This window comes from Priapulus caudatus, unplaced genomic scaffold (assembly GCF_000485595.1).
Source record: "Priapulus caudatus unplaced genomic scaffold, Priapulus_caudatus-5.0.1 Scaffold1294, whole genome shotgun sequence".
Classification (NCBI taxonomy): domain Eukaryota; kingdom Metazoa; phylum Priapulida; class Priapulimorpha; order Priapulimorphida; family Priapulidae; genus Priapulus; species Priapulus caudatus.
Window position 1 is genome coordinate 1 of NW_014578355.1, and position 8625 is coordinate 8625.

Here is an 8625-nt window from a genome sequence, read left to right on the forward strand (position 1 = left end):
CACGTAAGCACGGTGCATTAAATGATCACGAGGGCGGCTCAAACGATGCATGTCTCATACTTTTCCTTCGCTGTAACAATACGTGAAATAAAAAAGCTAAACACTGTAAATATAAAGAATTAAGTTTTACACTACACACTACGCAGATATGAGTCATATACGTATCAGATATCTCCCTACATGTTTACTATTCATAACGAGTGAAGGTTACGCAATTCATTAAATAATTAATACATATTAAGTACCACGAAGGCCGGTTGAGTTCATTAATTAAATAGACAATGAAACCTGCTCAAAATGCAAATTGAATATAACGCATTTTTTATAATCGTCCCTGACAATACTAAAGTAAAAACAAAATATAAGCACATAATACACATAATAATTATTATTAAATCATTATTTTTATTGTTATATCTTATTATCATTAAAGAGTATTATCATAACAATCGGCCGTGCCGCTCACACAACTGATCCACTTACATTCTTCTTCGTACAACGCATTCCAGGTGAAATGGTTCTTTCGCTGGTTTCCGCTTCTAGATACGTATGTCCACTCGGTACCTGCGTGTATTGTGTAGCTGCAGATGCAAACTGATCTCAACTCTATATATATATCATATCATATCATGTCATACATCATACTGCGCATATGCTGTGGGATACCAGCATATCACTATCTAGTCTATGTGATGGCAATAGCCGAGAATATTAATCATACAAGTAGTATCGATCGGAATTTTTATAGAGGATAGATTAGATGGATAGATGCGGTGGCCACCTTGGAGTGGAAATGGATAATGTAAGTTAATGGTATGGATGATCGTAAATCGGATACCGAAATGGATGGATGGATGGAGTGGATGGATGGATGGATGGATGATGCATGGATGGATTTTGGATGGATGGAAGGATGGATGGATGGATGATGGGATGGATGGATGGATGGATGGAAATTCGGTTGGATGTGATGGCTGATGGATGGATGGGATGGAATGGATTGGATGGATGGATTGGATGGAATGGATGGATGGATGGATGGATGGATGATGGATGGATGGATGGATGGAATAAGATGGATGGATGAAGAGTGGATGGATGGATGGATGGAATGGATGGATTGGATGGATTGGATGGCATGGATGGAGTGGATTGGACTTGATGGATGGATGGATGGATGGATGGATGGATTGATGGAATGGATGGATGGATGGAATGGATGGATGATTATGGATGATGGATGATGGATGAATGGATGAGATGGATGAATGCAGATGAAATGGATGGATGGATGGATGGATGCGATGGATGGATGGATGATTGGATGGATTGATTGATGGATGGACTGGATGGATGGATGGATGGATGGATGGATGGATGGATGGATGGATGGATGGTTGTATGGCGTGTATAATTACGTGTACCTTGTCGCGTTAGCTTTCGCGTCGGACAGGTATCGCTTCTGCGTCACTGACGCAGTTTAGCGTCGTAATCCTTCAACGCTCACACTGTCAGCGTATTCTCGGCTATACCGGAAGCTTGACTCAGCGTATCTGACACGAGTCTATTGAGTCGCTTTTCACGTCAACCTTGAGGATGAAACTTACTCTCATGAAACAAGAAATCCTCCAGTAAACAAAACAAGCTTGAATCGCGCTTGATTGTAAACGTTCGATTGTCCACGTTGATTGCAACGTTGATTTGCTCATCTTTGATTTTGCAAGTCATATAGATTGGCAAAACGTGATTCAAAGACGGCTTGATCTGCAAACGTTGACTTGCAAACGTTGAAGCAATTCTAGATGTCAGAAACCAGTGGAGAATTCCCGTTTGGCCTGAGAGTACAGAAGGGTAGTAAATGACGTCAATCATTTGAAAACTGTCGACGTCGCGAAGATTCTAACGATGAATAGTTGAGAGAGTTAGAGAGCGTAAGAAGTTACGACGACGTTTCTTGACTGTACGATAGATCACAACTAATTTTGCGATGCTTGTAACAATTCACCCAATGCTGGTTAGAATAACACGTGTCTATTGTATACTGCGCTGCCATTGGTTGTATAGACGTTGTGTTGTTGTTCGGCACCATTGTTACGTTGTGACTTGGAAACTCCGCAATATTTTAATACGAAACGTTATTTTCGGATTTCGAATTCGATGTTTTTATCATAGTATATGATAATAATAACAAAAGCAATGAAATATCCATAATAACTATAATGTAATAAATAAATATGTAACAATGTAATAGATTACCATATAATGATATATCATATATGTAATGATCACTGTGAATCCGGATTTACGAATCGTGGTTTAATGAAAAAGTGATGAAAAAACTGAGAATTAAGTACCAACTAAATGGAATCATTGATTGTGAAGGAGAGAGTAACGTGAAAGAATAGTTGATGTAGCGGCCAACCAGTTAACAATACTTCCGAATGACGGTCTTTGAGCATACGGCTCGCGTATGAATAGGGCGGAGCGTTTTCGGCGTTTGGTTTTCGGTGTGGGTTCGGGTGGCAAAACAGTCAACGGCAGGAAAGTGGGCCTTTGTTGAGTTACGGCGGTCGAGAGTTGTGTATACGCGTTCAGTGTGCGCTAACGGAAGAATACCAGAGTCAACCCGATTACGTCAATAATTTAACGCGTATACCAACAGCAGTCTCTAACATCAGATTCCCATCCAGTGATCATTTATTTATCATCGACGAACTTTGACGATGACCATAGTCATCTTTTCGTCTATAGTCCATCGTCAAAGTTCGTCGATGATCAAATAAATTGATGAAGCTGATGAAATTGATGTTAGAGACTGCTGTTTGGTATACGGCCTTACAGTTAGATTAGCTCAGATTAGCATACATCCTTTAGTGCTGATCCCAGCAGTCATCAGTAAGTCGCAGTGCTATATTGACGCTTCTCTAGATTAGTGCGGGAAATTAATATCAAACCGTATATTTAGGCGGACAATCGTTTTATCAAACTGTTATAAGAGAATATACAAAAGCTAATACTATATTATATTATATATATATATTATATATATAGTATATTATCACTATATTACATATATAGGTGTTAGTTATTAGCTCTTGAATAATATACAAGATAGCATACAACAGCAAATATAATACTGCGAGAACAATAATCATGCGAGACCAGGGCGCGGTAATCGGGTCGGCCATTGTGGACGCAGCCAGATCGTGAATTCGCGACAGTAACTAGAAGAAAGGGCTCCATAGGTTGGTAGATTTGGGGTTCCTTCTCCTCCTCTTCTCCTCTCCTTCTCCTTATCACTTTTCTCCTGCGCTCCTCCTCCTCCTCCTCTCTGCCTCCTCCTTCTTCCTATTCTTCAATTTGCTCCTCCTCCTCCTCGCTCCTCCTCCCTCCTCCCGCCTTCCCTTCTTCTTCTTCTTCCTTCGTTTTTTCTCCTCCCCCTCCTTCCCTCTTCTTCCTTACTGCTTCGCCCTTAATTAATTATGACTCAGTCTGATGCAAGTGAGCTATATCACCAAGTGTGCATTAGCAAGGCAAACATCAATCACAGAACACTCACATATCAACTCTTTCTCACCAAGTAACGCTCACCGATCCACAATTCCATTTAGATTTGTGTTACATAAGCTAACAACCATATGCACGAGATTTTCGGTCTAGCGAAGATGCCAATAGACCGGTACCGCCTGTTATATTTAACACTATTTTTACCTTTTGTTCGACATTTGGAGATAAGGTACTGAGTTTATACAAACTTGCGTCCACGTAACTACGTGTACTTGCTATGGGAGCGGTTTAAAAATTCGCGAATCCAAGATGGCGGTACACGTGTGCTGTTTAATTACTATTTTATAACCTATAACAGCAAGATAAACGTGTAAATTATATTCACGCAGGAGTAATCAGTAATAATATGTAGGGCAAGTCAGCTAGGTCTGATCATCGCATTTTTTTGTTTATCAATTTATCTGAATTAATTTGTAGATGGTCGTTTGATTGAAGGCGAACGAGTTTTTCCACAAGCGTTTTTTATCGTAATTCGCCGCGCGCTAACCGTTCTCGCTCCCGAGAGAAAGACAGCGAGAGAGACAGACAGAGAAAGAACAGCAGAGAGAACAGAGAGAGAGAGAGGAGAGCGGAGAACAGAGAAAGAGACAGAACAGAGAGAGAGAAGAGAGGAGAGGAGAGGACAGAAGAGACAGAGAAGAGACACCAGAGAGAGACAGAGATTGAGAGAGAGAGAATAGAGAAGAGACAAGGAAGGGAGAGAGAGAGAGACACACCAGAGAGAGATGAGAGAGACAGACAGAACAGACAGAGAGAGAGAGAGAGAGAGAGAGACAGAGAAGAGAGACAGACAGAGAGAGACAGAGGAGAGAGAGAGAGAGCAGAGAGAAGAGACAGAGAACAGAGAGACAGGAGATACCACGAGAGAGAGAGCAGAGAATTGGGAAGTAGAGAGAATAGAGAGTGACAGAGAGAGAGAGAGAGACAGAGAGAGAGAGAACAGACAGAGCGAAGGAGAAAGAGAGAAGACAGAGAGAGAGAGAGAGGAGACAGCGAGAGAGCGAGAGAGAGAGAGAGAGAGAGAGAAGAGAGATAGAGAATAGAAGAGAGAGAGAGATAGAGATAGAGAGAGAGAAAGAGAGAGAGCGAGCGAAGAGACACCGCAAAGAGAGCGAGAAGAAGAGACACAGAGCGAAGAGAGAAGAAGACGAGACAGAAAGAGACACGAGAGAGAGACTGAAAGAGAAGAGAAGAGAGAGAGAACAAGAGAGAGAGAGAAGAGAGAAGAGAGAGCAGAGAGAGAGAGCTTGAGCGAGAGAGACCTCAGAGAGAGAGAGAGAGCGGCGGAGAAGAAACAGAGAGGAGAAAGAGATGAGAGAGGCGGAAGAGGAGAGAGAGAGGAGAGAGAGAGTGAGCGAGAGAAGACACAGAAAAAGAGAGAGCGAGAGAGAGGACAGAGACAGAGGGAGAGAGAAGAGAGAGAGAGGAGAGAGCAAAACAAGGGATAGAGACATAGAGAGAGAGACGCGCAGAGAGAAGAAAAGAGACGAGAGCTGAGGTCGAGAGAGATACATCACACACACGAGGAGAGAGAAAGAAGAGGCTGAGAGAGAACAGAGACATGAGCGAGAAACAGAGCGATGAGATAGAGAGAGAGAGAGAGGAGACGAGAGACAGCGTAAGAGAGAGAGAGAAAGAGAGAGATGAGAGAGACGAGAGAGAGAGAAGAGAGGGCCGGAGAGATGTAGGAGAGAGGGAGATGTATGCATTACCACAGGCGTGCGAAATTAATGGTTGTAAACCGAGCGCGGATGCGCCTCTCCGTGCGGTTCTTGTGCCGGGTGGCTGATTGTAATAACTGCGGTTCTTGGATTGGATACGTCGGTGCCGTACATTGGTGACCTACATCATTTATTGTGTGCACGTAAACTGATCGCCGGTATAAGCTGAACAGGGCAAACAGAGAAACGGGCGATATGGTTGACCAAACAATCTGCTCGAACGGCTGTTTACTCTATCTACCGAACGTCCTGCCTAACTGTATACACCTATAACCGACGGTTCTGATGGCTACGCACCAAAGCAGATTGTTATAAGGACGCTCAAATATGCTGGGTGTAAACACATATTGCATATCGCTGCCGTCCGAATAATATTATGGGCCGTAGAGAAACATAAGGAGAGAACGTGCGTTTGTCACCTGTGGAGGCGATGACGAGATGTGTGTCACTTTGTAATGAAAAGGTGTCAGAACTTGAATGTCATCCTCACTCCCTTTCTCTCTGCTCTCTCCTCTCTCTCTCTCTCTCCTCTCTTCTCTCTCTCTCATGCTCTCTCTCTTCTTACTCTATCATCTCTATCTCTCTCTCTTCTCTCACTCTCTCTCTCTCTCTCTCTCTCTCTCTCTCTCTCTCGCTCCTCGCTCTCTGCGCTTGTTCTCTCTCTCTCTCATCTCATCTTATCTCTCTCTCTCCTCTCTCTCTCCTCTCTATCTCTCTGATCGCTCTCACCGCGCTCTCTCTCCTCCTACTCTCGCTCTCTCCTCTCTCTCTCCATCTGTCGTCTCTCTCTCTTCTACTCTCTCTCTCCCTCGCTCGTCGCGCTCTCTCTCTCTCTCTCGCTCGTCCTCTCTTCCTCCCGTTCTCCGCTCTCCTCTTTTCTCACTCGGCTCTCCGCGTCGTGTCTGCTCTTCTCTCTCTCATCCTCTCTTTCTCTTCCGCATTCTCTCTCTCTCTCTCTCTCTTTTGTTTTTTGCTTCCACCCCATCGCTTATCTCATATCTCTTTCTTCTCCGCGCAGCTATCGCCCTGTCTCTCTCTTTCCGTCTCTCTCCTCTTTCTTGTCCTCCTCTCACTCTCCGTCTCTCCTCATCTTTCTCCGCTCTCTTCAATTTCTCCTCCCATCTCTTCTCTCTCTCCACATCCCTCTCTCTCTTCTCTCTACACGCATCGCTAATATTCTTTGTTATTTTCTAATATCGCATCGGTATTCACACCGGAAAAAAATTGCATTGTGCAGAATTTTGCATTTTGCATGAATTTGACAAATTTTGAAAGAATTTGAAAGAAATTGAGAAAAATTTAAAGAATTTAAAAGAAATTGAAAAAATTTGAAAGAATTTTGAAAAAATTTGCATTTTGTATTGTGGACAAATTTGCATTGTGCAGAAGCGACAGAGAACACCCACGTAGTTTTGTTTCTTTAGATCGAGTCATTATTGTTTGTTTTCATTTTCTTCTACATCTTCATAATCTACGTTATTATTCTTTTTCTTGCTCTTCTTTCTTATTCTACTTTTATTCTACTTCTTCATCGTTGTTGTTGTTTTCTTCTTCTTTGCCTCTCTCTTACTTCTCATCTCCTTCCTTGCTTCTTATTTCTTCTTTCTCGTTTCATTTTTTATCGTGTGCTTCTCGTTTTCCTCCACGCCCATTAACTGCTCTTCCACCTGCTACGTTATATTCATGTAATAAAGTATGAACCAAATACGCAGGCACACTAGTTAATTCGCAGGGTCGGATCCAGGAATTCTAAAGCGTCTAGAGAATACGAAACAAAAAAGTGGGGATGGGTAGCACACCCACAGGCTTTCGAAAATGTGGTCGCAATCCGTTGTAGTACCTATTATGCAGTCTCTTTCAAAGTACGCGCGTTCTATTACAATCACGACAGATTTTTGTCGCGGTGTGGGAAGACTGGTATGCAGCCACATGAAGAAGCCCTTTTTCAGCATCCGTTATTACGATAGACTGCGCATGCGCGCCATTGCGAAGATGCGCAGTTCATGCTACATAACTAAACATAAAGCTTACGCGATCATACATCTGAAAGCTGGGAGCTAGGAAGCTGGGAAATGGGCGACGCCTGCAAACGAGCTAAAAGCTGCTAGCGATTGAGTGCAATTCAACTGATGATTTAAAGTTGGTTCCCCACATAAACGTAACGGTAGCGCAGAGTGTGAACGAGAGTCTACTTACACTGCTAAACTAGAGGAGTGTGCGCGATATATATAAGATGCGAGCACGCAGCGCAGCTACGGAGGAACAACTGTGTAGATGAACGGAGACGCCTGCATCGAGGAAGCCTAGCTGTGAAGCTCTGTTCATCACGCCATCCTCACGCGCCGTCACGCGCGGAGAAGCGCCGACTTGTACGGAGGGACCTTTTCACCGCGAGAAAGACGCATGCGGAATTACACGAAGCAGATATGTTAGTTTCCCGATAAACAGACGTGCATTTAGACTTACTGTTGAACCGCAGAAGCAGCGAGAAAGGGTTCTGCTGTAATGTGAAATAGAGTCGAGCGTTATCGCTGCAGTCTTATAACATAGACCAAGTACGTGGAGTATTGTAGTAGCTGCGAACATACGGATACTGTCATTGCCAAGAGCTTGCTATCGCTAATCTTTCTTCACTCGTCACAGAGGCCACTAGCGATGATTTACGCTAACACAACGTCTATGGACCACCTCGACATCGATGACAACAAAGCTGCGATTGACTTTGTAGAGTTCGTTATTAATTCAATTCTCTCTTCAATCGTCTGCATCGTGGGTCTAATCGGAAACATCATCAACGTGATCGTGCTGTGGCGGAGTCAGCGACTACGGGCTGTCTCATACACCTACTTCCGTTGGCTAGCAGTGAGTGACCTGCTCATCATTCTACTCTACTCTGCAAGAACCATATACAATAGCTACGACAAGAGATCGTGGGCTCTTGGATTAATACGATTCCATGCCAACGTCTTTTACGTCATATTTCACAGCATGAAGTGTGTTAGCGACATTCTCATTATGATAATGACTATCGATAGGTATGTGGCTATATGTCACCCATTTAGATTTCACAAAATACGGTCTCAGAAGGCTGCTAACACTGCTGTTGTCGTAGCTGTGCTTCTATCATTCGTTATCCACATACCGAAAGCGTTCGAGAGATATGTTTTTTTGAAAAAAGATGGAAATTATACCTACTACTCATACAAACAACGCGACAAGTATATAACCGAGAGCCATGTATACATCTACGCTTGGATCATCACGAAAGAACTCATTAACAAGATCTTTCCCATCATGGTTCTCCTGATATTAAACCCGCTCATTCTGAAAGCCCACC